We start from the raw sequence: 27741 nt of genomic DNA on the forward strand, positions 1-27741 counted from the left end.
GACATGCAGCATGTTACAGCTGTCCAAATTGATAGCAGGGAATATTTGGGGCAGACGGATACAGGGGCCCAGATCTCTCTGGTTAAGCAGAGTGTGGTTCCAAAGGCCAATATGTTCCCTGGCAAAATAACAGAGATTGTGGGTGTGATGATGTACTCCATAAGACATTATGGAAATATGCTTATGAATGTATATATGACATAACTGGAACATGTTTTATGCTACATATGCCATGTAACATATCTATGTAAAGGTTATGATCTACTGAATATATTCATCCTATTTGTATGCATGTGATCATTGTTGTATTTGAAGTTGTGAATATTGGCTGTGTACTTGTTTGATTTTAAATAGCCTTAGTAAGGCATTTGGTCAGCTTCTTTAGAAAGGAATTTGCAAGTTAAGTGACCAATCAAGAAGCACTTGATGGACAATGGATCTTGGAAGGCTCCAATCCACATAAGATGTTCACATGAGGACGTTCAAGGTAGCATGTGAACCATGGCTGCTACCTGTAAGCTCTGAGTCATGCATGGACATGTGACTTGCCCATGTGACTCCAAAACTCCATCTTGTAGCTGGAATTCTACACAGGGGAAGGGAGGGGTCTCCACCCACAAGAGAAAGCTTGGCAACATGTGACCTCCAGAAGAGGTAAGCGGAATGTCCGGGTTCCAGTAACACAGACACAGGTAACTAACCGCTTTCATGTTTTCTCCACAGGTATCGTTGCGGAGAGTGAACCAGATGATATGTCTGGGGCGAGAAAGCAGAAGGAGACTCCGCTGGTTGGAAGGCATGAGATGCGCTGTCCTGAGGTTGGGGGTTCCATGACCACCACTCCCAAGAGGAGAAGGCGGGTGGTGGTGGTCGGGGACTCTCTCCTCCGGGGGACTGAGTCATCTATCTGCCGCCCTGACCGGGAAAACCGAGAAGTCTGCTGCTTGCCAGGGGCTAAGATTCGCGATGTGACGGAGAGACTGCCGAGACTCATCAAGCCCTCGGATCGCTACCCCTTCCTGCTTCTCCACGTGGGCACCAATGATACTGCCAAGAATGACCTTGAGCGGATCACTGCGGACTATGTGGCTCTAGGAAGAAGGATAAAGGAGTTGGAGTCGCAAGTGGTGTTCTCGTCCATCCTCCCCGTGGAAGGAAAAGGCCTAGGTAGGGAGCGTCGAATCGTGGAAGTCAACGAATGGCTACGCAGGTGGTGTCGGAGAGAAGGCTTTGGTTTCTTTGACCATGGGATGGTGTTCCATGAAGGAGGAGTGCTGGGCAGAGACGGGCTCCATCTTACGAAGAGAGGGAAGAGCATCTTTGCCAGCAGGCTGGCTAACCTAGTGAGGAGGTGTCATAAATATAAAGGGAAGGGTAAACCCCTTTGAAATCCCTCCTGGCCAGGGGAAAGCTCCTCTCACCTGTAAAGGGTTAAGAAGCTAAAGGTAACCTCGCTGGCACCTGACCAAAATGACCAATGAGGAGACAAGATACATTCAAAAGCTGGGAGGAGGGAGAGAAACAAAGGGTTTGTGTGTCTGTCTGTAGTCGTCTTGGCCGGGGACAGAACAGGAATGGAGTCTTAGAATTTTTAGTAAGTAATCTAGCTAGGTATGTGTTAGATTATGATTTCTTTAAATGGCTGAGAAAAGAATTGTGCTGAATAGAATAACTATTTCTGTCTGTGTATCTTTTTTGTAACTTAAGGTTTTGCCTAGAGGGGTTCTCTATGTTTTTGAATCTAATTACCCTGTAAGATATATACCATCCTGATTTTACAGGGGGGATTTCTTTATTTCTATTTACTTCTATTTTTTATTAAAAGTCTTCTTGTAAAACACTGAATGCTTTTTCATTGTTCTCAGATCCAAGGGTTTGGGTTTGTGGTCACCTATGCAAATTGGTGAGGCTTTTTATCCAACATTTCCCAGGAAAGGGGGGGTGCAAGTGTTGGGAGGATTGTTCATTGTTCTTAAGATCCAAGGGTCTGGGTCTGTAGTCACCTAGGCAAATTGGTGAGGCTTTTTACCAAACCTTGTCCAGGAAGTGGGGTGCAAGGTTTTGGGAAGTATTTTGGGGGGAAGGACGCGTCCAAACAGCTCTTCCCCAGTAACCAGTATTAGTTTGGTGGTGGTAGCGGCCATTCCAAGGATAACGGGGGTAATATTTTGTACCTTGGGGAAGTTTTGACCTAAGCTGGTAAAGATAAGCTTAGGAGGTTTTTCATGCAGGTCCCCACATCTGTACCCTAGAGTTCAGAGTGGGGGAGGAACCTTGACATGGTGGCACAGTGGTGGGATTAACCTGAAATCATTTTGAGATCCAGTTGAGATTTTTTGAACTAGAAATACAGATTTTAAAAAGGAATTTTTAGGAAGTCCAGAAGGCAGCTTTGAAACTGAAAGCAGCTTGGTTTCTCTCTGCTTTGTGGCCAAGCAGAGACAAAAGGGGATTATCTTGTGAATTGCAGGTTTTCTTTGCCTGGAGGCAGGGTACTTAACTCCTGCAGGGAAATTCACAGTCTTCCAACCCAGAGGTTTTTTTTTTTTTTCTTTTCTTCCTAAAAGTAAATAGGGGGTGTGTGCTCTACCCATTTGCCTGGAGACAAAAGTGGCAGGGTTTTTTTTAGGATTTTTTTTTTTTTGTTTTGTTTTACAAGGAGCACAGGTTTGAAAAGAAATTTTTTTTCTTCTTTGGGCTGGGTAAGCAGGTTTCCAAGTAGTTGGAGGGTTTTTGCTTTAATTTGGGCCCAGAGCAGAGACAAGGGAATTGTCTTTTTCTGTAGGCTGACAATCACTATCAGAGAATAGGTATTCTATTCCAGCACAGCAAAATTTTACAGCCAAGTTTTGTTTGTTTATTTCTAAACCTCGGGTGTAAAGTTAGTTAAAAACAGAGAGGTTAGAATGGCCAAATCCTCAGCTCGACTACAGCTGGAATTAGCCAAATTTCAGGCTGAGGAAAAACAAAGGGAACATGAAAGACAGATAGAACTCATGCAGCTGAAGAAGGAACAAGAAAGGGAGGCAGAACAACACCAAGAGGCTGCCCACAAGAGGGAAATGGAGGCAAGGAAGCATGTGGAGGAGGAGAAGGAAAAAGAGAGGAAGCATGTGGAGGAGATGGAGAGGATAAAGGCCCAGCAGAATATACCAACAAACCCTAGCAATCCTTCTCCAGGTACCACTTCCCATCCCAGAAAGTTCCCCACCTACAAGGCAGGTGATGATACTGAGGCCTTCTTAGAAAACTTCGAAAGGGCCTGCCTTGGGTACAACATCTCTACTGACCAATACATGGTAGAGCTGAGGCCGCAGCTCAGTGGACCCTTAGCTGAGGTGGCAGCTGAAATGCCTAAAGAACACATGAACAAGTATGAACTGTTTAAATCCAAGGCGAGAGTCAGAATGGGGATAACACCCGAGCAGTCTCGTCGGAGGTTCAGAGCCCTAAGGTGGAAACCAGACATGTCATTTACCCGACATGCCTACCACATTGTAAAACATTGGGATGCCTGGATATCAGGAGCAAGTGTTGAATCTCCAGTAAATTTGCCCTTCCTAATGCAAATGGAACAATTCTTAGAGGGTGTTCCTGAGGAAATAGAAAGATACATCCTAGATGGGAAACCCAAAACTGTAATTGAGGCAGGAGAGATTGGAGCCAGATGGGTGGAGGTGGCAGAGAAGAAGAAAACTGGTCGCAGTTGGAGCGGAGACCAGAAGGGACCACCCCAGACCACACCCTATTACCGGGGGCCGCCCAAAGCCCCACCTACCTCCCAAAGAACCCTCCAGACCCCTTATCGTCCCACCACCCCGTTCTCCAGCAACCCTCCTCGCCCCAGTGACCCGTCAGCTGGACGATGTTTTAAGTGTAACGAGCTGGGGCATGTAAAGGCCAACTGCCCCAAGAACCCCAACAGATTACAGTTCATTGCACCGGAATCACACCAGAGGTCCACAGGCCCAGATACCTCCCAGATACCCTTGGAGCGGAGGGAAACTGTGAGTGTGGGTGGGAAGAAGGTCACCGCGTGGAGGGACACCGGAGCACAAGTGTCAGCTATCCATGCTTCCTTAGTGGACCCCAATTTAATCAACCCAGAGATCCAAGTGACGATTCAACCCTTCAAGTCCAACTCTTTCAATTTGCCTACAGCCAAGTTGCCTGTCCAGTACAAGGGCTGGTCAGGAATGTGGACTTTTGCAGTCTATGATGATTATCCCATCCCCATGCTGTTGGGGGAAGACTTGGCCAATCATGTGAAGCAGGCCAAGAGGGTGGGAATGGTCACCCGCAACCAGGCTAAACAAGCCGTGAGGCCTAGCTCTGTTCCGGAAACTTCTATCAGGACCCAGTCAGAGGTGATGGACCTGGACCCCAGGCCAATGTCTGCAACAGCAGTAGTGGATCCAGTCCCAGAGACCCAGACGGAACCAGTCCCAGAACCGGAACCAGCCGAACAACCAACACCAGACCCCGTGTCAGCACTGAATCCAGTACTTGCAACCTCAACACCAGAGGGCCCCACCGAACCTGAACTGGCAGCAGCCGATAACCCTACACAAGAGGCTCAGCCGGAGCCTGAATCCCAACATAGTGCACCAGCGGAGAGCGGTTCACAGTCAACAGAAACAGCTCCATCCCCTATATCGCTTCCAGAGGGACCAAGCCTAGGTCCACAATCCCATGAGGAACTGATGTCTCCAGCATCAAGGGAACAGTTCCAGACCGAACAGGAAGCAGATGAAAGCCTCCAGAGAGCTTGGACGGCGGCACGGAGCAACCCACCGCCTCTCAGCTCTTCTAATCGATCCAGGTTTGTTGTAGAAAGAGGACTTTTATACAAGGAAACTCTTTCTGGGGGACACCAGGAAGACTGGCATCCTCAGAGACAGTTGGTAGTTCCAACTAAATACCGGGCCAAGCTCTTGAGCTTAGCCCATGATCACCCTAGTGGCCATGCTGGGGTGAACAGGACCAAAGACCGTTTGGGGGGGTCATTCCACTGGGAGGGAATGGGCAAGGATGTTTCTACCTATGTCCAGTCTTGTGAGGTGTGCCAAAGAGTGGGAAAACCCCAAGACCAGGTCAAAGCTCCTCTCCAGCCACTCCCCATCATTGAAGTTCCATTTCAGCGAGTAGCTGTGGATATTCTGGGTCCTTTTCCGAAAAAGACACCCAGAGGAAAGCAGTACATACTGACTTTCATGGATTTTGCCACCCGATGGCCGGAAGCAGTAGCTCTAAGCAACACCAGGGCTAAAAGTGTGTGCCAGGCACTAGCAGACATTTTTGCCAGGGTAGGTTGGCCCTCCGACATCCTCACAGATGCAGGGACTAATTTCCTGGCAGGAACTATGAAAAACCTTTGGGAAGCTCATGGGGTAAATCACTTGGTTGCCACTCCTTACCATCATCAAACAAATGGCATGGTGGAGAAGGTTAATGGAACTTTGGGGGCCATGATACGTAAATTCGTAAATGAGCACTCCAATGATTGGGACCTAGTATTGCAGCAGTTGCTCTTTGCCTACAGAGCTGTACCACATCCCAGTTTAGGGTTTTCCCCATTTGAACTTGTATATGGCCGTGAGGTTAAGGGGCCATGGCAGTTGGTGAAGCAGCAATGGGAGGGATTTACACCTTCTCCAGGAACTAACATTCTGGACTTTGTAACCAACCTACAAACCACCCTCCGAACCTCTTTAGCCCTTGCTAGAGAAAACTTACAGGATGCTCAAAAAGAGCAAAAAGCCTGGTATGATAAACATGCCAGAGAGCGTTCCTTCAAAGTAGGAGACCAGGTCATGGTCTTAAAGGCGCTCCAGGCCCATAAAATGGAAGCATCGTGGGAAGGGCCATTCGTGGTCCAGGAGCGCCTGGGAGCTGTTAATTATCTCATAGCATTCCCCACCTCCAACCGAAAGCCTAAGGTGTATCATATTAATTCTCTAAAGCCCTTTTATTCCAGAGAATTAAAGGTTTGTCAGTTTACAGCCCAGGGAGGAGACGACGCTGAGTGGCCTGAAGGTGTCTACTACGAAGGGAAATGTGCTGGTGGTGTGGAAGAGGTGAACCTCTCCATGACCCTTGGGCGTATGCAGCGACAGCAGATCCAGGAGCTGTGCACTAGCTACGCGCCAACGTTCTCAGCCACCCCAGGACTGACTGAACGGGCATACCACTCCATTGACACAGGTAATGCTCACCCAATTAGGGTCCAACCTTACCGGGTGTCTCCTCAAGCTAAAACTGCTATAGAACGGGAGATCCAGGATATGTTACAGATGGGTGTAATCCGCCCCTCTGAAAGTGCATGGGCATCTCCAGTGGTTCTAGTTCCCAAACCAGATGGGGAAATACGTTTTTGCGTGGACTACCGTAAGCTAAATGCTGTAACTCGCCCAGACAACTATCCCATGCCACGCACAGATGAACTATTAGAGAAACTGGGAAGGGCCCAGTTCATCTCTACCTTGGACTTAACCAAGGGGTACTGGCAGGTACCGCTAGATGAATCTGCCAAGGAAAGGTCAGCCTTCATCACACATCTCGGGCTGTATGAATTTAATGTACTCCCTTTCGGGCTGCGAAATGCACCCGCCACTTTCCAAAGACTTGTAGATGGTCTCCTAGCGGGATTAGGAGAATATGCAGTCGCCTACCTTGACGATGTGGCCATATTTTCGGATTCCTGGGCAGACCACCTGGAACATCTACAAAAAGTCCTTGAGCGCATAAGGGAGGCAGGACTAACTGTTAAGGCTAAGAAGTGTCAAATAGGCCTAAACAGAGTGACTTACCTTGGACACCAGGTGGGTCAAGGAACTATCAGCCCCCTACAGGCCAAAGTGGATGCTATCCAAAAGTGGCCTGTCCCAAAGTCAAAGAAACAGGTTCAATCCTTCTTAGGCTTGGCCGGTTATTACAGACGATTTGTACCGCACTACAGCCAAATCGCTGCCCCACTGACAGACCTAACCAAAAAGAAACAGCCAAATGCTGTTCAGTGGACCGGAAAGTGTCAGAAGGCCTTTAACAAGCTTAAAGCGACACTCATGTCTGACCCTGTACTAAGGGCCCCAGACTTTGACAAACCGTTCCTAGTAACCACAGATGCATCCGAGCGTGGTGTGGGAGCAGTTTTAATGCAGAAAGGACCTGATCAAGAATTCCACCCTGTAGTGTTTCTCAGCAAAAAACTGTCTGAGAGGGAAAGCAACTGGTCAGTCACTGAAAAAGAATGTTATGCCATTGTCTACGCTCTGGAAAAGCTACGCCCATATGTTTGGGGACGGCGTTTCCACCTGCAAACCGACCATGCTGCACTAAAGTGGCTTCACACCGTCAAAGAAACTAACAGAAAACTTCTTCGGTGGAGTTTAGCTCTCCAAGATTTTGATTTCGACATCCAACACATCTCAGGAGCTTCTAACAAAGTGGCTGATGCACTCTCCCGTGAAAGTTTCCCAGAATCAACTGGTTAAAATCGTCCTTGAGATGTGGAAAATATTGTTAGTCTTTATGTACTTGGTAGTATATTTAGAGATGCATGTGTCTTATTAACTCTGTTTTCCTAGAGCTCCAGGAAGAAATCCCAGCCAGTGTTTCACCCTAGCTGAGATTTGGGGGGCGTGTCATAAATATAAAGGGAAGGGTAAACCCCTTTGAAATCCCTCCTGGCCAGGGGAAAGCTCCTCTCACCTGTAAAGGGTTAAGAAGCTAAAGGTAACCTCGCTGGCACCTGACCAAAATGACCAATGAGGAGACAAGATACTTTCAAAAGCTGGGAGGAGGGAGAGAAACAAAGGGTTTGTGTGTCTGTCTGTAGTCGTCTTGGCCGGGGACAGAACAGGAATGGAGTCTTAGAATTTTTAGTAAGTAATCTAGCTAGGTATGTGTTAGATTATGATTTCTTTAAATGGCTGAGAAAAGAATTGTGCTGAATAGAATAACTATTTCTGTCTGTGTATCTTTTTTGTAACTTAAGGTTTTGCCTAGAGGGGTTCTCTATGTTTTTGAATCTAATTACCCTGTAAGATATATACCATCCTGATTTTACAGGGGGGATTTCTTTATTTCTATTTACTTCTATTTTTTATTAAAAGTCTTCTTGTAAAACACTGAATGCTTTTTCATTGTTCTCAGATCCAAGGGTTTGGGTTTGTGGTCACCTATGCAAATTGGTGAGGCTTTTTATCCAACATTTCCCAGGAAAGGGGGGGTGCAAGTGTTGGGAGGATTGTTCATTGTTCTTAAGATCCAAGGGTCTGGGTCTGTAGTCACCTAGGCAAATTGGTGAGGCTTTTTACCAAACCTTGTCCAGGAAGTGGGGTGCAAGGTTTTGGGAAGTATTTTGGGGGGAAGGACGCGTCCAAACAGCTCTTCCCCAGTAACCAGTATTAGTTTGGTGGTGGTAGCGGCCATTCCAAGGATAACGGGGGTAATATTTTGTACCTTGGGGAAGTTTTGACCTAAGCTGGTAAAGATAAGCTTAGGAGGTTTTTCATGCAGGTCCCCACATCTGTACCCTAGAGTTCAGAGTGGGGGAGGAACCTTGACATGGTGGCACAGTGGTGGGATTAACCTGAAATCATTTTGAGATCCAGTTGAGATTTTTTGAACTAGAAATACAGATTTTAAAAAGGAATTTTTAGGAAGTCCAGAAGGCAGCTTTGAAACTGAAAGCAGCTTGGTTTCTCTCTGCTTTGTGGCCAAGCAGAGACAAAAGGGGATTATCTTGTGAATTGCAGGTTTTCTTTGCCTGGAGGCAGGGTACTTAACTCCTGCAGGGAAATTCACAGTCTTCCAACCCAGAGGTTTTTTTTTTTTTTCTTTTCTTCCTAAAAGTAAATAGGGGGTGTGTGCTCTACCCATTTGCCTGGAGACAAAAGTGGCAGGGTTTTTTTTAGGATTTTTTTTTTGTTTGTTTTGTTTTACAAGGAGCACAGGTTTGAAAAGAAATTTTTTTTCTTCTTTGGGCTGGGTAAGCAGGTTTCCAAGTAGTTGGAGGGTTTTTGCTTTAATTTGGGCCCAGAGCAGAGACAAGGGAATTGTCTTTTTCTGTAGGCTGACAATCACTATCAGAGAATAGGTATTCTATTCCAGCACAGCAAAATTTTACAGCCAAGTTTTGTTTGTTTATTTCTAAACCTCGGGTGTAAAGTTAGTTAAAAACAGAGAGGTTAGAATGGCCAAATCCTCAGCTCGACTACAGCTGGAATTAGCCAAATTTCAGGCTGAGGAAAAACAAAGGGAACATGAAAGACAGATAGAACTCATGCAGCTGAAGAAGGAACAAGAAAGGGAGGCAGAACAACACCAAGAGGCTGCCCACAAGAGGGAAATGGAGGCAAGGAAGCATGTGGAGGAGGAGAAGGAAAAAGAGAGGAAGCATGTGGAGGAGATGGAGAGGATAAAGGCCCAGCAGAATATACCAACAAACCCTAGCAATCCTTCTCCAGGTACCACTTCCCATCCCAGAAAGTTCCCCACCTACAAGGCAGGTGATGATACTGAGGCCTTCTTAGAAAACTTCGAAAGGGCCTGCCTTGGGTACAACATCTCTACTGACCAATACATGGTAGAGCTGAGGCCGCAGCTCAGTGGACCCTTAGCTGAGGTGGCAGCTGAAATGCCTAAAGAACACATGAACAAGTATGAACTGTTTAAATCCAAGGCGAGAGTCAGAATGGGGATAACACCCGAGCAGTCTCGTCGGAGGTTCAGAGCCCTAAGGTGGAAACCAGACATGTCATTTACCCGACATGCCTACCACATTGTAAAACATTGGGATGCCTGGATATCAGGAGCAAGTGTTGAATCTCCAGTAAATTTGCCCTTCCTAATGCAAATGGAACAATTCTTAGAGGGTGTTCCTGAGGAAATAGAAAGATACATCCTAGATGGGAAACCCAAAACTGTAATTGAGGCAGGAGAGATTGGAGCCAGATGGGTGGAGGTGGCAGAGAAGAAGAAAACTGGTCGCAGTTGGAGCGGAGACCAGAAGGGACCACCCCAGACCACACCCTATTACCGGGGGCCGCCCAAAGCCCCACCTACCTCCCAAAGAACCCTCCAGACCCCTTATCGTCCCACCACCCCGTTCTCCAGCAACCCTCCTCGCCCCAGTGACCCGTCAGCTGGACGATGTTTTAAGTGTAACGAGCTGGGGCATGTAAAGGCCAACTGCCCCAAGAACCCCAACAGATTACAGTTCATTGCACCGGAATCACACCAGAGGTCCACAGGCCCAGATACCTCCCAGATACCCTTGGAGCGGAGGGAAACTGTGAGTGTGGGTGGGAAGAAGGTCACCGCGTGGAGGGACACCGGAGCACAAGTGTCAGCTATCCATGCTTCCTTAGTGGACCCCAATTTAATCAACCCAGAGATCCAAGTGACGATTCAACCCTTCAAGTCCAACTCTTTCAATTTGCCTACAGCCAAGTTGCCTGTCCAGTACAAGGGCTGGTCAGGAATGTGGACTTTTGCAGTCTATGATGATTATCCCATCCCCATGCTGTTGGGGGAAGACTTGGCCAATCATGTGAAGCAGGCCAAGAGGGTGGGAATGGTCACCCGCAACCAGGCTAAACAAGCCGTGAGGCCTAGCTCTGTTCCGGAAACTTCTATCAGGACCCAGTCAGAGGTGATGGACCTGGACCCCAGGCCAATGTCTGCAACAGCAGTAGTGGATCCAGTCCCAGAGACCCAGACGGAACCAGTCCCAGAACCGGAACCAGCCGAACAACCAACACCAGACCCCGTGTCAGCACTGAATCCAGTACTTGCAACCTCAACACCAGAGGGCCCCACCGAACCTGAACTGGCAGCAGCCGATAACCCTACACAAGAGGCTCAGCCGGAGCCTGAATCCCAACATAGTGCACCAGCGGAGAGCGGTTCACAGTCAACAGAAACAGCTCCATCCCCTATATCGCTTCCAGAGGGACCAAGCCTAGGTCCACAATCCCATGAGGAACTGATGTCTCCAGCATCAAGGGAACAGTTCCAGACCGAACAGGAAGCAGATGAAAGCCTCCAGAGAGCTTGGACGGCGGCACGGAGCAACCCACCGCCTCTCAGCTCTTCTAATCGATCCAGGTTTGTTGTAGAAAGAGGACTTTTATACAAGGAAACTCTTTCTGGGGGACACCAGGAAGACTGGCATCCTCAGAGACAGTTGGTAGTTCCAACTAAATACCGGGCCAAGCTCTTGAGCTTAGCCCATGATCACCCTAGTGGCCATGCTGGGGTGAACAGGACCAAAGACCGTTTGGGGGGGTCATTCCACTGGGAGGGAATGGGCAAGGATGTTTCTACCTATGTCCAGTCTTGTGAGGTGTGCCAAAGAGTGGGAAAACCCCAAGACCAGGTCAAAGCTCCTCTCCAGCCACTCCCCATCATTGAAGTTCCATTTCAGCGAGTAGCTGTGGATATTCTGGGTCCTTTTCCGAAAAAGACACCCAGAGGAAAGCAGTACATACTGACTTTCATGGATTTTGCCACCCGATGGCCGGAAGCAGTAGCTCTAAGCAACACCAGGGCTAAAAGTGTGTGCCAGGCACTAGCAGACATTTTTGCCAGGGTAGGTTGGCCCTCCGACATCCTCACAGATGCAGGGACTAATTTCCTGGCAGGAACTATGAAAAACCTTTGGGAAGCTCATGGGGTAAATCACTTGGTTGCCACTCCTTACCATCATCAAACAAATGGCATGGTGGAGAAGGTTAATGGAACTTTGGGGGCCATGATACGTAAATTCGTAAATGAGCACTCCAATGATTGGGACCTAGTATTGCAGCAGTTGCTCTTTGCCTACAGAGCTGTACCACATCCCAGTTTAGGGTTTTCCCCATTTGAACTTGTATATGGCCGTGAGGTTAAGGGGCCATGGCAGTTGGTGAAGCAGCAATGGGAGGGATTTACACCTTCTCCAGGAACTAACATTCTGGACTTTGTAACCAACCTACAAACCACCCTCCGAACCTCTTTAGCCCTTGCTAGAGAAAACTTACAGGATGCTCAAAAAGAGCAAAAAGCCTGGTATGATAAACATGCCAGAGAGCGTTCCTTCAAAGTAGGAGACCAGGTCATGGTCTTAAAGGCGCTCCAGGCCCATAAAATGGAAGCATCGTGGGAAGGGCCATTCGTGGTCCAGGAGCGCCTGGGAGCTGTTAATTATCTCATAGCATTCCCCACCTCCAACCGAAAGCCTAAGGTGTATCATATTAATTCTCTAAAGCCCTTTTATTCCAGAGAATTAAAGGTTTGTCAGTTTACAGCCCAGGGAGGAGACGACGCTGAGTGGCCTGAAGGTGTCTACTACGAAGGGAAATGTGCTGGTGGTGTGGAAGAGGTGAACCTCTCCATGACCCTTGGGCGTATGCAGCGACAGCAGATCCAGGAGCTGTGCACTAGCTACGCGCCAACGTTCTCAGCCACCCCAGGACTGACTGAACGGGCATACCACTCCATTGACACAGGTAATGCTCACCCAATTAGGGTCCAACCTTACCGGGTGTCTCCTCAAGCTAAAACTGCTATAGAACGGGAGATCCAGGATATGTTACAGATGGGTGTAATCCGCCCCTCTGAAAGTGCATGGGCATCTCCAGTGGTTCTAGTTCCCAAACCAGATGGGGAAATACGTTTTTGCGTGGACTACCGTAAGCTAAATGCTGTAACTCGCCCAGACAACTATCCCATGCCACGCACAGATGAACTATTAGAGAAACTGGGAAGGGCCCAGTTCATCTCTACCTTGGACTTAACCAAGGGGTACTGGCAGGTACCGCTAGATGAATCTGCCAAGGAAAGGTCAGCCTTCATCACACATCTCGGGCTGTATGAATTTAATGTACTCCCTTTCGGGCTGCGAAATGCACCCGCCACTTTCCAAAGACTTGTAGATGGTCTCCTAGCGGGATTAGGAGAATATGCAGTCGCCTACCTTGACGATGTGGCCATATTTTCGGATTCCTGGGCAGACCACCTGGAACATCTACAAAAAGTCCTTGAGCGCATAAGGGAGGCAGGACTAACTGTTAAGGCTAAGAAGTGTCAAATAGGCCTAAACAGAGTGACTTACCTTGGACACCAGGTGGGTCAAGGAACTATCAGCCCCCTACAGGCCAAAGTGGATGCTATCCAAAAGTGGCCTGTCCCAAAGTCAAAGAAACAGGTTCAATCCTTCTTAGGCTTGGCCGGTTATTACAGACGATTTGTACCGCACTACAGCCAAATCGCTGCCCCACTGACAGACCTAACCAAAAAGAAACAGCCAAATGCTGTTCAGTGGACCGGAAAGTGTCAGAAGGCCTTTAACAAGCTTAAAGCGACACTCATGTCTGACCCTGTACTAAGGGCCCCAGACTTTGACAAACCGTTCCTAGTAACCACAGATGCATCCGAGCGTGGTGTGGGAGCAGTTTTAATGCAGAAAGGACCTGATCAAGAATTCCACCCTGTAGTGTTTCTCAGCAAAAAACTGTCTGAGAGGGAAAGCAACTGGTCAGTCACTGAAAAAGAATGTTATGCCATTGTCTACGCTCTGGAAAAGCTACGCCCATATGTTTGGGGACGGCGTTTCCACCTGCAAACCGACCATGCTGCACTAAAGTGGCTTCACACCGTCAAAGAAACTAACAGAAAACTTCTTCGGTGGAGTTTAGCTCTCCAAGATTTTGATTTCGACATCCAACACATCTCAGGAGCTTCTAACAAAGTGGCTGATGCACTCTCCCGTGAAAGTTTCCCAGAATCAACTGGTTAAAATCGTCCTTGAGATGTGGAAAATATTGTTAGTCTTTATGTACTTGGTAGTATATTTAGAGATGCATGTGTCTTATTAACTCTGTTTTCCTAGAGCTCCAGGAAGAAATCCCAGCCAGTGTTTCACCCTAGCTGAGATTTGGGGGGCGTGTCATAAATATAAAGGGAAGGGTAAACCCCTTTGAAATCCCTCCTGGCCAGGGGAAAGCTCCTCTCACCTGTAAAGGGTTAAGAAGCTAAAGGTAACCTCGCTGGCACCTGACCAAAATGACCAATGAGGAGACAAGATACTTTCAAAAGCTGGGAGGAGGGAGAGAAACAAAGGGTTTGTGTGTCTGTCTGTAGTCGTCTTGGCCGGGGACAGAACAGGAATGGAGTCTTAGAATTTTTAGTAAGTAATCTAGCTAGGTATGTGTTAGATTATGATTTCTTTAAATGGCTGAGAAAAGAATTGTGCTGAATAGAATAACTATTTCTGTCTGTGTATCTTTTTTGTAACTTAAGGTTTTGCCTAGAGGGGTTCTCTATGTTTTTGAATCTAATTACCCTGTAAGATATATACCATCCTGATTTTACAGGGGGGATTTCTTTATTTCTATTTACTTCTATTTTTTATTAAAAGTCTTCTTGTAAAACACTGAATGCTTTTTCATTGTTCTCAGATCCAAGGGTTTGGGTTTGTGGTCACCTATGCAAATTGGTGAGGCTTTTTATCCAACATTTCCCAGGAAAGGGGGGGTGCAAGTGTTGGGAGGATTGTTCATTGTTCTTAAGATCCAAGGGTCTGGGTCTGTAGTCACCTAGGCAAATTGGTGAGGCTTTTTACCAAACCTTGTCCAGGAAGTGGGGTGCAAGGTTTTGGGAAGTATTTTGGGGGGAAGGACGCGTCCAAACAGCTCTTCCCCAGTAACCAGTATTAGTTTGGTGGTGGTAGCGGCCATTCCAAGGATAACGGGGGTAATATTTTGTACCTTGGGGAAGTTTTGACCTAAGCTGGTAAAGATAAGCTTAGGAGGTTTTTCATGCAGGTCCCCACATCTGTACCCTAGAGTTCAGAGTGGGGGAGGAACCTTGACATGGTGGCACAGTGGTGGGATTAACCTGAAATCATTTTGAGATCCAGTTGAGATTTTTTGAACTAGAAATACAGATTTTAAAAAGGAATTTTTAGGAAGTCCAGAAGGCAGCTTTGAAACTGAAAGCAGCTTGGTTTCTCTCTGCTTTGTGGCCAAGCAGAGACAAAAGGGGATTATCTTGTGAATTGCAGGTTTTCTTTGCCTGGAGGCAGGGTACTTAACTCCTGCAGGGAAATTCACAGTCTTCCAACCCAGAGGTTTTTTTTTTTTTTCTTTTCTTCCTAAAAGTAAATAGGGGGTGTGTGCTCTACCCATTTGCCTGGAGACAAAAGTGGCAGGGTTTTTTTTAGGATTTTTTTTTTGTTTGTTTTGTTTTACAAGGAGCACAGGTTTGAAAAGAAATTTTTTTTCTTCTTTGGGCTGGGTAAGCAGGTTTCCAAGTAGTTGGAGGGTTTTTGCTTTAATTTGGGCCCAGAGCAGAGACAAGGGAATTGTCTTTTTCTGTAGGCTGACAATCACTATCAGAGAATAGGTATTCTATTCCAGCACAGCAAAATTTTACAGCCAAGTTTTGTTTGTTTATTTCTAAACCTCGGGTGTAAAGTTAGTTAAAAACAGAGAGGTTAGAATGGCCAAATCCTCAGCTCGACTACAGCTGGAATTAGCCAAATTTCAGGCTGAGGAAAAACAAAGGGAACATGAAAGACAGATAGAACTCATGCAGCTGAAGAAGGAACAAGAAAGGGAGGCAGAACAACACCAAGAGGCTGCCCACAAGAGGGAAATGGAGGCAAGGAAGCATGTGGAGGAGGAGAAGGAAAAAGAGAGGAAGCATGTGGAGGAGATGGAGAGGATAAAGGCCCAGCAGAATATACCAACAAACCCTAGCAATCCTTCTCCAGGTACCACTTCCCATCCCAGAAAGTTCCCCACCTACAAGGCAGGTGATGATACTGAGGCCTTCTTAGAAAACTTCGAAAGGGCCTGCCTTGGGTACAACATCTCTACTGACCAATACATGGTAGAGCTGAGGCCGCAGCTCAGTGGACCCTTAGCTGAGGTGGCAGCTGAAATGCCTAAAGAACACATGAACAAGTATGAACTGTTTAAATCCAAGGCGAGAGTCAGAATGGGGATAACACCCGAGCAGTCTCGTCGGAGGTTCAGAGCCCTAAGGTGGAAACCAGACATGTCATTTACCCGACATGCCTACCACATTGTAAAACATTGGGATGCCTGGATATCAGGAGCAAGTGTTGAATCTCCAGTAAATTTGCCCTTCCTAATGCAAATGGAACAATTCTTAGAGGGTGTTCCTGAGGAAATAGAAAGATACATCCTAGATGGGAAACCCAAAACTGTAATTGAGGCAGGAGAGATTGGAGCCAGATGGGTGGAGGTGGCAGAGAAGAAGAAAACTGGTCGCAGTTGGAGCGGAGACCAGAAGGGACCACCCCAGACCACACCCTATTACCGGGGGCCGCCCAAAGCCCCACCTACCTCCCAAAGAACCCTCCAGACCCCTTATCGTCCCACCACCCCGTTCTCCAGCAACCCTCCTCGCCCCAGTGACCCGTCAGCTGGACGATGTTTTAAGTGTAACGAGCTGGGGCATGTAAAGGCCAACTGCCCCAAGAACCCCAACAGATTACAGTTCATTGCACCGGAATCACACCAGAGGTCCACAGGCCCAGATACCTCCCAGATACCCTTGGAGCGGAGGGAAACTGTGAGTGTGGGTGGGAAGAAGGTCACCGCGTGGAGGGACACCGGAGCACAAGTGTCAGCTATCCATGCTTCCTTAGTGGACCCCAATTTAATCAACCCAGAGATCCAAGTGACGATTCAACCCTTCAAGTCCAACTCTTTCAATTTGCCTACAGCCAAGTTGCCTGTCCAGTACAAGGGCTGGTCAGGAATGTGGACTTTTGCAGTCTATGATGATTATCCCATCCCCATGCTGTTGGGGGAAGACTTGGCCAATCATGTGAAGCAGGCCAAGAGGGTGGGAATGGTCACCCGCAACCAGGCTAAACAAGCCGTGAGGCCTAGCTCTGTTCCGGAAACTTCTATCAGGACCCAGTCAGAGGTGATGGACCTGGACCCCAGGCCAATGTCTGCAACAGCAGTAGTGGATCCAGTCCCAGAGACCCAGACGGAACCAGTCCCAGAACCGGAACCAGCCGAACAACCAACACCAGACCCCGTGTCAGCACTGAATCCAGTACTTGCAACCTCAACACCAGAGGGCCCCACCGAACCTGAACTGGCAGCAGCCGATAACCCTACACAAGAGGCTCAGCCGGAGCCTGAATCCCAACATAGTGCACCAGCGGAGAGCGGTTCACAGTCAACAGAAACAGCTCCATCCCCTATATCGCTTCCAGAGGGACCAAGCCTAGGTCCACAATCCCATGAGGAACTGATGTCTCCAGCATCAAGGGAACAGTTCCAGACCGAACAGGAAGCAGATGAAAGCCTCCAGAGAGCTTGGACGGCGGCACGGAGCAACCCACCGCCTCTCAGCTCTTCTAATCGATCCAGGTTTGTTGTAGAAAGAGGACTTTTATACAAGGAAACTCTTTCTGGGGGACACCAGGAAGACTGGCATCCTCAGAGACAGTTGGTAGTTCCAACTAAATACCGGGCCAAGCTCTTGAGCTTAGCCCATGATCACCCTAGTGGCCATGCTGGGGTGAACAGGACCAAAGACCGTTTGGGGGGGTCATTCCACTGGGAGGGAATGGGCAAGGATGTTTCTACCTATGTCCAGTCTTGTGAGGTGTGCCAAAGAGTGGGAAAACCCCAAGACCAGGTCAAAGCTCCTCTCCAGCCACTCCCCATCATTGAAGTTCCATTTCAGCGAGTAGCTGTGGATATTCTGGGTCCTTTTCCGAAAAAGACACCCAGAGGAAAGCAGTACATACTGACTTTCATGGATTTTGCCACCCGATGGCCGGAAGCAGTAGCTCTAAGCAACACCAGGGCTAAAAGTGTGTGCCAGGCACTAGCAGACATTTTTGCCAGGGTAGGTTGGCCCTCCGACATCCTCACAGATGCAGGGACTAATTTCCTGGCAGGAACTATGAAAAACCTTTGGGAAGCTCATGGGGTAAATCACTTGGTTGCCACTCCTTACCATCATCAAACAAATGGCATGGTGGAGAAGGTTAATGGAACTTTGGGGGCCATGATACGTAAATTCGTAAATGAGCACTCCAATGATTGGGACCTAGTATTGCAGCAGTTGCTCTTTGCCTACAGAGCTGTACCACATCCCAGTTTAGGGTTTTCCCCATTTGAACTTGTATATGGCCGTGAGGTTAAGGGGCCATGGCAGTTGGTGAAGCAGCAATGGGAGGGATTTACACCTTCTCCAGGAACTAACATTCTGGACTTTGTAACCAACCTACAAACCACCCTCCGAACCTCTTTAGCCCTTGCTAGAGAAAACTTACAGGATGCTCAAAAAGAGCAAAAAGCCTGGTATGATAAACATGCCAGAGAGCGTTCCTTCAAAGTAGGAGACCAGGTCATGGTCTTAAAGGCGCTCCAGGCCCATAAAATGGAAGCATCGTGGGAAGGGCCATTCGTGGTCCAGGAGCGCCTGGGAGCTGTTAATTATCTCATAGCATTCCCCACCTCCAACCGAAAGCCTAAGGTGTATCATATTAATTCTCTAAAGCCCTTTTATTCCAGAGAATTAAAGGTTTGTCAGTTTACAGCCCAGGGAGGAGACGACGCTGAGTGGCCTGAAGGTGTCTACTACGAAGGGAAATGTGCTGGTGGTGTGGAAGAGGTGAACCTCTCCATGACCCTTGGGCGTATGCAGCGACAGCAGATCCAGGAGCTGTGCACTAGCTACGCGCCAACGTTCTCAGCCACCCCAGGACTGACTGAACGGGCATACCACTCCATTGACACAGGTAATGCTCACCCAATTAGGGTCCAACCTTACCGGGTGTCTCCTCAAGCTAAAACTGCTATAGAACGGGAGATCCAGGATATGTTACAGATGGGTGTAATCCGCCCCTCTGAAAGTGCATGGGCATCTCCAGTGGTTCTAGTTCCCAAACCAGATGGGGAAATACGTTTTTGCGTGGACTACCGTAAGCTAAATGCTGTAACTCGCCCAGACAACTATCCCATGCCACGCACAGATGAACTATTAGAGAAACTGGGAAGGGCCCAGTTCATCTCTACCTTGGACTTAACCAAGGGGTACTGGCAGGTACCGCTAGATGAATCTGCCAAGGAAAGGTCAGCCTTCATCACACATCTCGGGCTGTATGAATTTAATGTACTCCCTTTCGGGCTGCGAAATGCACCCGCCACTTTCCAAAGACTTGTAGATGGTCTCCTAGCGGGATTAGGAGAATATGCAGTCGCCTACCTTGACGATGTGGCCATATTTTCGGATTCCTGGGCAGACCACCTGGAACATCTACAAAAAGTCCTTGAGCGCATAAGGGAGGCAGGACTAACTGTTAAGGCTAAGAAGTGTCAAATAGGCCTAAACAGAGTGACTTACCTTGGACACCAGGTGGGTCAAGGAACTATCAGCCCCCTACAGGCCAAAGTGGATGCTATCCAAAAGTGGCCTGTCCCAAAGTCAAAGAAACAGGTTCAATCCTTCTTAGGCTTGGCCGGTTATTACAGACGATTTGTGCCGCACTACAGCCAAATCGCTGCCCCACTGACAGACCTAACCAAAAAGAAACAGCCAAATGCTGTTCAGTGGACCGGAAAGTGTCAGAAGGCCTTTAACAAGCTTAAAGCGACACTCATGTCTGACCCTGTACTAAGGGCCCCAGACTTTGACAAACCGTTCCTAGTAACCACAGATGCATCCGAGCGTGGTGTGGGAGCAGTTTTAATGCAGAAAGGACCTGATCAAGAATTCCACCCTGTAGTGTTTCTCAGCAAAAAACTGTCTGAGAGGGAAAGCAACTGGTCAGTCACTGAAAAAGAATGTTATGCCATTGTCTACGCTCTGGAAAAGCTACGCCCATATGTTTGGGGACGGCGTTTCCACCTGCAAACCGACCATGCTGCACTAAAGTGGCTTCACACCGTCAAAGAAACTAACAGAAAACTTCTTCGGTGGAGTTTAGCTCTCCAAGATTTTGATTTCGACATCCAACACATCTCAGGAGCTTCTAACAAAGTGGCTGATGCACTCTCCCGTGAAAGTTTCCCAGAATCAACTGGTTAAAATCGTCCTTGAGATGTGGAAAATATTGTTAGTCTTTATGTACTTGGTAGTATATTTAGAGATGCATGTGTCTTATTAACTCTGTTTTCCTAGAGCTCCAGGAAGAAATCCCAGCCAGTGTTTCACCCTAGCTGAGATTTGGGGGGCGTGTCATAAATATAAAGGGAAGGGTAAACCCCTTTGAAATCCCTCCTGGCCAGGGGAAAGCTCCTCTCACCTGTAAAGGGTTAAGAAGCTAAAGGTAACCTCGCTGGCACCTGACCAAAATGACCAATGAGGAGACAAGATACTTTCAAAAGCTGGGAGGAGGGAGAGAAACAAAGGGTTTGTGTGTCTGTCTGTAGTCGTCTTGGCCGGGGACAGAACAGGAATGGAGTCTTAGAATTTTTAGTAAGTAATCTAGCTAGGTATGTGTTAGATTATGATTTCTTTAAATGGCTGAGAAAAGAATTGTGCTGAATAGAATAACTATTTCTGTCTGTGTATCTTTTTTGTAACTTAAGGTTTTGCCTAGAGGGGTTCTCTATGTTTTTGAATCTAATTACCCTGTAAGATATATACCATCCTGATTTTACAGGGGGGATTTCTTTATTTCTATTTACTTCTATTTTTTATTAAAAGTCTTCTTGTAAAACACTGAATGCTTTTTCATTGTTCTCAGATCCAAGGGTTTGGGTTTGTGGTCACCTATGCAAATTGGTGAGGCTTTTTATCCAACATTTCCCAGGAAAGGGGGGGTGCAAGTGTTGGGAGGATTGTTCATTGTTCTTAAGATCCAAGGGTCTGGGTCTGTAGTCACCTAGGCAAATTGGTGAGGCTTTTTACCAAACCTTGTCCAGGAAGTGGGGTGCAAGGTTTTGGGAAGTATTTTGGGGGGAAGGACGCGTCCAAACAGCTCTTCCCCAGTAACCAGTATTAGTTTGGTGGTGGTAGCGGCCATTCCAAGGATAACGGGGGTAATATTTTGTACCTTGGGGAAGTTTTGACCTAAGCTGGTAAAGATAAGCTTAGGAGGTTTTTCATGCAGGTCCCCACATCTGTACCCTAGAGTTCAGAGTGGGGGAGGAACCTTGACATGGTGGCACAGTGGTGGGATTAACCTGAAATCATTTTGAGATCCAGTTGAGATTTTTTGAACTAGAAATACAGATTTTAAAAAGGAATTTTTAGGAAGTCCAGAAGGCAGCTTTGAAACTGAAAGCAGCTTGGTTTCTCTCTGCTTTGTGGCCAAGCAGAGACAAAAGGGGATTATCTTGTGAATTGCAGGTTTTCTTTGCCTGGAGGCAGGGTACTTAACTCCTGCAGGGAAATTCACAGTCTTCCAACCCAGAGGTTTTTTTTTTTTTTCTTTTCTTCCTAAAAGTAAATAGGGGGTGTGTGCTCTACCCATTTGCCTGGAGACAAAAGTGGCAGGGTTTTTTTTAGGATTTTTTTTTTGTTTGTTTTGTTTTACAAGGAGCACAGGTTTGAAAAGAAATTTTTTTTCTTCTTTGGGCTGGGTAAGCAGGTTTCCAAGTAGTTGGAGGGTTTTTGCTTTAATTTGGGCCCAGAGCAGAGACAAGGGAATTGTCTTTTTCTGTAGGCTGACAATCACTATCAGAGAATAGGTATTCTATTCCAGCACAGCAAAATTTTACAGCCAAGTTTTGTTTGTTTATTTCTAAACCTCGGGTGTAAAGTTAGTTAAAAACAGAGAGGTTAGAATGGCCAAATCCTCAGCTCGACTACAGCTGGAATTAGCCAAATTTCAGGCTGAGGAAAAACAAAGGGAACATGAAAGACAGATAGAACTCATGCAGCTGAAGAAGGAACAAGAAAGGGAGGCAGAACAACACCAAGAGGCTGCCCACAAGAGGGAAATGGAGGCAAGGAAGCATGTGGAGGAGGAGAAGGAAAAAGAGAGGAAGCATGTGGAGGAGATGGAGAGGATAAAGGCCCAGCAGAATATACCAACAAACCCTAGCAATCCTTCTCCAGGTACCACTTCCCATCCCAGAAAGTTCCCCACCTACAAGGCAGGTGATGATACTGAGGCCTTCTTAGAAAACTTCGAAAGGGCCTGCCTTGGGTACAACATCTCTACTGACCAATACATGGTAGAGCTGAGGCCGCAGCTCAGTGGACCCTTAGCTGAGGTGGCAGCTGAAATGCCTAAAGAACACATGAACAAGTATGAACTGTTTAAATCCAAGGCGAGAGTCAGAATGGGGATAACACCCGAGCAGTCTCGTCGGAGGTTCAGAGCCCTAAGGTGGAAACCAGACATGTCATTTACCCGACATGCCTACCACATTGTAAAACATTGGGATGCCTGGATATCAGGAGCAAGTGTTGAATCTCCAGTAAATTTGCCCTTCCTAATGCAAATGGAACAATTCTTAGAGGGTGTTCCTGAGGAAATAGAAAGATACATCCTAGATGGGAAACCCAAAACTGTAATTGAGGCAGGAGAGATTGGAGCCAGATGGGTGGAGGTGGCAGAGAAGAAGAAAACTGGTCGCAGTTGGAGCGGAGACCAGAAGGGACCACCCCAGACCACACCCTATTACCGGGGGCCGCCCAAAGCCCCACCTACCTCCCAAAGAACCCTCCAGACCCCTTATCGTCCCACCACCCCGTTCTCCAGCAACCCTCCTCGCCCCAGTGACCCGTCAGCTGGACGATGTTTTAAGTGTAACGAGCTGGGGCATGTAAAGGCCAACTGCCCCAAGAACCCCAACAGATTACAGTTCATTGCACCGGAATCACACCAGAGGTCCACAGGCCCAGATACCTCCCAGATACCCTTGGAGCGGAGGGAAACTGTGAGTGTGGGTGGGAAGAAGGTCACCGCGTGGAGGGACACCGGAGCACAAGTGTCAGCTATCCATGCTTCCTTAGTGGACCCCAATTTAATCAACCCAGAGATCCAAGTGACGATTCAACCCTTCAAGTCCAACTCTTTCAATTTGCCTACAGCCAAGTTGCCTGTCCAGTACAAGGGCTGGTCAGGAATGTGGACTTTTGCAGTCTATGATGATTATCCCATCCCCATGCTGTTGGGGGAAGACTTGGCCAATCATGTGAAGCAGGCCAAGAGGGTGGGAATGGTCACCCGCAACCAGGCTAAACAAGCCGTGAGGCCTAGCTCTGTTCCGGAAACTTCTATCAGGACCCAGTCAGAGGTGATGGACCTGGACCCCAGGCCAATGTCTGCAACAGCAGTAGTGGATCCAGTCCCAGAGACCCAGACGGAACCAGTCCCAGAACCGGAACCAGCCGAACAACCAACACCAGACCCCGTGTCAGCACTGAATCCAGTACTTGCAACCTCAACACCAGAGGGCCCCACCGAACCTGAACTGGCAGCAGCCGATAACCCTACACAAGAGGCTCAGCCGGAGCCTGAATCCCAACATAGTGCACCAGCGGAGAGCGGTTCACAGTCAACAGAAACAGCTCCATCCCCTATATCGCTTCCAGAGGGACCAAGCCTAGGTCCACAATCCCATGAGGAACTGATGTCTCCAGCATCAAGGGAACAGTTCCAGACCGAACAGGAAGCAGATGAAAGCCTCCAGAGAGCTTGGACGGCGGCACGGAGCAACCCACCGCCTCTCAGCTCTTCTAATCGATCCAGGTTTGTTGTAGAAAGAGGACTTTTATACAAGGAAACTCTTTCTGGGGGACACCAGGAAGACTGGCATCCTCAGAGACAGTTGGTAGTTCCAACTAAATACCGGGCCAAGCTCTTGAGCTTAGCCCATGATCACCCTAGTGGCCATGCTGGGGTGAACAGGACCAAAGACCGTTTGGGGGGGTCATTCCACTGGGAGGGAATGGGCAAGGATGTTTCTACCTATGTCCAGTCTTGTGAGGTGTGCCAAAGAGTGGGAAAACCCCAAGACCAGGTCAAAGCTCCTCTCCAGCCACTCCCCATCATTGAAGTTCCATTTCAGCGAGTAGCTGTGGATATTCTGGGTCCTTTTCCGAAAAAGACACCCAGAGGAAAGCAGTACATACTGACTTTCATGGATTTTGCCACCCGATGGCCGGAAGCAGTAGCTCTAAGCAACACCAGGGCTAAAAGTGTGTGCCAGGCACTAGCAGACATTTTTGCCAGGGTAGGTTGGCCCTCCGACATCCTCACAGATGCAGGGACTAATTTCCTGGCAGGAACTATGAAAAACCTTTGGGAAGCTCATGGGGTAAATCACTTGGTTGCCACTCCTTACCATCATCAAACAAATGGCATGGTGGAGAAGGTTAATGGAACTTTGGGGGCCATGATACGTAAATTCGTAAATGAGCACTCCAATGATTGGGACCTAGTATTGCAGCAGTTGCTCTTTGCCTACAGAGCTGTACCACATCCCAGTTTAGGGTTTTCCCCATTTGAACTTGTATATGGCCGTGAGGTTAAGGGGCCATGGCAGTTGGTGAAGCAGCAATGGGAGGGATTTACACCTTCTCCAGGAACTAACATTCTGGACTTTGTAACCAACCTACAAACCACCCTCCGAACCTCTTTAGCCCTTGCTAGAGAAAACTTACAGGATGCTCAAAAAGAGCAAAAAGCCTGGTATGATAAACATGCCAGAGAGCGTTCCTTCAAAGTAGGAGACCAGGTCATGGTCTTAAAGGCGCTCCAGGCCCATAAAATGGAAGCATCGTGGGAAGGGCCATTCGTGGTCCAGGAGCGCCTGGGAGCTGTTAATTATCTCATAGCATTCCCCACCTCCAACCGAAAGCCTAAGGTGTATCATATTAATTCTCTAAAGCCCTTTTATTCCAGAGAATTAAAGGTTTGTCAGTTTACAGCCCAGGGAGGAGACGACGCTGAGTGGCCTGAAGGTGTCTACTACGAAGGGAAATGTGCTGGTGGTGTGGAAGAGGTGAACCTCTCCATGACCCTTGGGCGTATGCAGCGACAGCAGATCCAGGAGCTGTGCACTAGCTACGCGCCAACGTTCTCAGCCACCCCAGGACTGACTGAACGGGCATACCACTCCATTGACACAGGTAATGCTCACCCAATTAGGGTCCAACCTTACCGGGTGTCTCCTCAAGCTAAAACTGCTATAGAACGGGAGATCCAGGATATGTTACAGATGGGTGTAATCCGCCCCTCTGAAAGTGCATGGGCATCTCCAGTGGTTCTAGTTCCCAAACCAGATGGGGAAATACGTTTTTGCGTGGACTACCGTAAGCTAAATGCTGTAACTCGCCCAGACAACTATCCCATGCCACGCACAGATGAACTATTAGAGAAACTGGGAAGGGCCCAGTTCATCTCTACCTTGGACTTAACCAAGGGGTACTGGCAGGTACCGCTAGATGAATCTGCCAAGGAAAGGTCAGCCTTCATCACACATCTCGGGCTGTATGAATTTAATGTACTCCCTTTCGGGCTGCGAAATGCACCCGCCACTTTCCAAAGACTTGTAGATGGTCTCCTAGCGGGATTAGGAGAATATGCAGTCGCCTACCTTGACGATGTGGCCATATTTTCGGATTCCTGGGCAGACCACCTGGAACATCTACAAAAAGTCCTTGAGCGCATAAGGGAGGCAGGACTAACTGTTAAGGCTAAGAAGTGTCAAATAGGCCTAAACAGAGTGACTTACCTTGGACACCAGGTGGGTCAAGGAACTATCAGCCCCCTACAGGCCAAAGTGGATGCTATCCAAAAGTGGCCTGTCCCAAAGTCAAAGAAACAGGTTCAATCCTTCTTAGGCTTGGCCGGTTATTACAGACGATTTGTGCCGCACTACAGCCAAATCGCTGCCCCACTGACAGACCTAACCAAAAAGAAACAGCCAAATGCTGTTCAGTGGACCGGAAAGTGTCAGAAGGCCTTTAACAAGCTTAAAGCGACACTCATGTCTGACCCTGTACTAAGGGCCCCAGACTTTGACAAACCGTTCCTAGTAACCACAGATGCATCCGAGCGTGGTGTGGGAGCAGTTTTAATGCAGAAAGGACCTGATCAAGAATTCCACCCTGTAGTGTTTCTCAGCAAAAAACTGTCTGAGAGGGAAAGCAACTGGTCAGTCACTGAAAAAGAATGTTATGCCATTGTCTACGCTCTGGAAAAGCTACGCCCATATGTTTGGGGACGGCGTTTCCACCTGCAAACCGACCATGCTGCACTAAAGTGGCTTCACACCGTCAAAGAAACTAACAGAAAACTTCTTCGGTGGAGTTTAGCTCTCCAAGATTTTGATTTCGACATCCAACACATCTCAGGAGCTTCTAACAAAGTGGCTGATGCACTCTCCCGTGAAAGTTTCCCAGAATCAACTGGTTAAAATCGTCCTTGAGATGTGGAAAATATTGTTAGTCTTTATGTACTTGGTAGTATATTTAGAGATGCATGTGTCTTATTAACTCTGTTTTCCTAGAGCTCCAGGAAGAAATCCCAGCCAGTGTTTCACCCTAGCTGAGATTTGGGGGGCGTGTCATAAATATAAAGGGAAGGGTAAACCCCTTTGAAATCCCTCCTGGCCAGGGGAAAGCTCCTCTCACCTGTAAAGGGTTAAGAAGCTAAAGGTAACCTCGCTGGCACCTGACCAAAATGACCAATGAGGAGACAAGATACTTTCAAAAGCTGGGAGGAGGGAGAGAAACAAAGGGTTTGTGTGTCTGTCTGTAGTCGTCTTGGCCGGGGACAGAACAGGAATGGAGTCTTAGAATTTTTAGTAAGTAATCTAGCTAGGTATGTGTTAGATTATGATTTCTTTAAATGGCTGAGAAAAGAATTGTGCTGAATAGAATAACTATTTCTGTCTGTGTATCTTTTTTGTAACTTAAGGTTTTGCCTAGAGGGGTTCTCTATGTTTTTGAATCTAATTACCCTGTAAGATATATACCATCCTGATTTTACAGGGGGGATTTCTTTATTTCTATTTACTTCTATTTTTTATTAAAAGTCTTCTTGTAAAACACTGAATGCTTTTTCATTGTTCTCAGATCCAAGGGTTTGGGTTTGTGGTCACCTATGCAAATTGGTGAGGCTTTTTATCCAACATTTCCCAGGAAAGGGGGGGTGCAAGTGTTGGGAGGATTGTTCATTGTTCTTAAGATCCAAGGGTCTGGGTCTGTAGTCACCTAGGCAAATTGGTGAGGCTTTTTACCAAACCTTGTCCAGGAAGTGGGGTGCAAGGTTTTGGGAAGTATTTTGGGGGGAAGGACGCGTCCAAACAGCTCTTCCCCAGTAACCAGTATTAGTTTGGTGGTGGTAGCGGCCATTCCAAGGATAACGGGGGTAATATTTTGTACCTTGGGGAAGTTTTGACCTAAGCTGGTAAAGATAAGCTTAGGAGGTTTTTCATGCAGGTCCCCACATCTGTACCCTAGAGTTCAGAGTGGGGGAGGAACCTTGACAGGAGGGCTTTAAACTAGGTTCACCGGGGGAAGGAGACCAAAGCCCTGAGGTAAGTGGGAAAGCGGGATACCGGGAGGAAGCACAAGCAGGAATGTCTGTGAGGGGAGGGCTCCTGCCTCATACTGGGAATGAGGGGCGATCAACAGGTTATCTCAAGTGCTTATATACAAATGCACAAAGCCTTGGAAACAAGCGGGGAGAACTGGAGGTCCTGGTGATGTCAAGGAACTATGACGTGATCGGAATAACAGAGACTTGGTGGGATAACTCACATGACTGGAGTACTGTCGTGGATGGTTATA

This window comes from Lepidochelys kempii, chromosome 13, assembly GCF_965140285.1.
Source record: "Lepidochelys kempii isolate rLepKem1 chromosome 13, rLepKem1.hap1, whole genome shotgun sequence".
Classification (NCBI taxonomy): Eukaryota; Metazoa; Chordata; order Testudines; family Cheloniidae; genus Lepidochelys; species Lepidochelys kempii.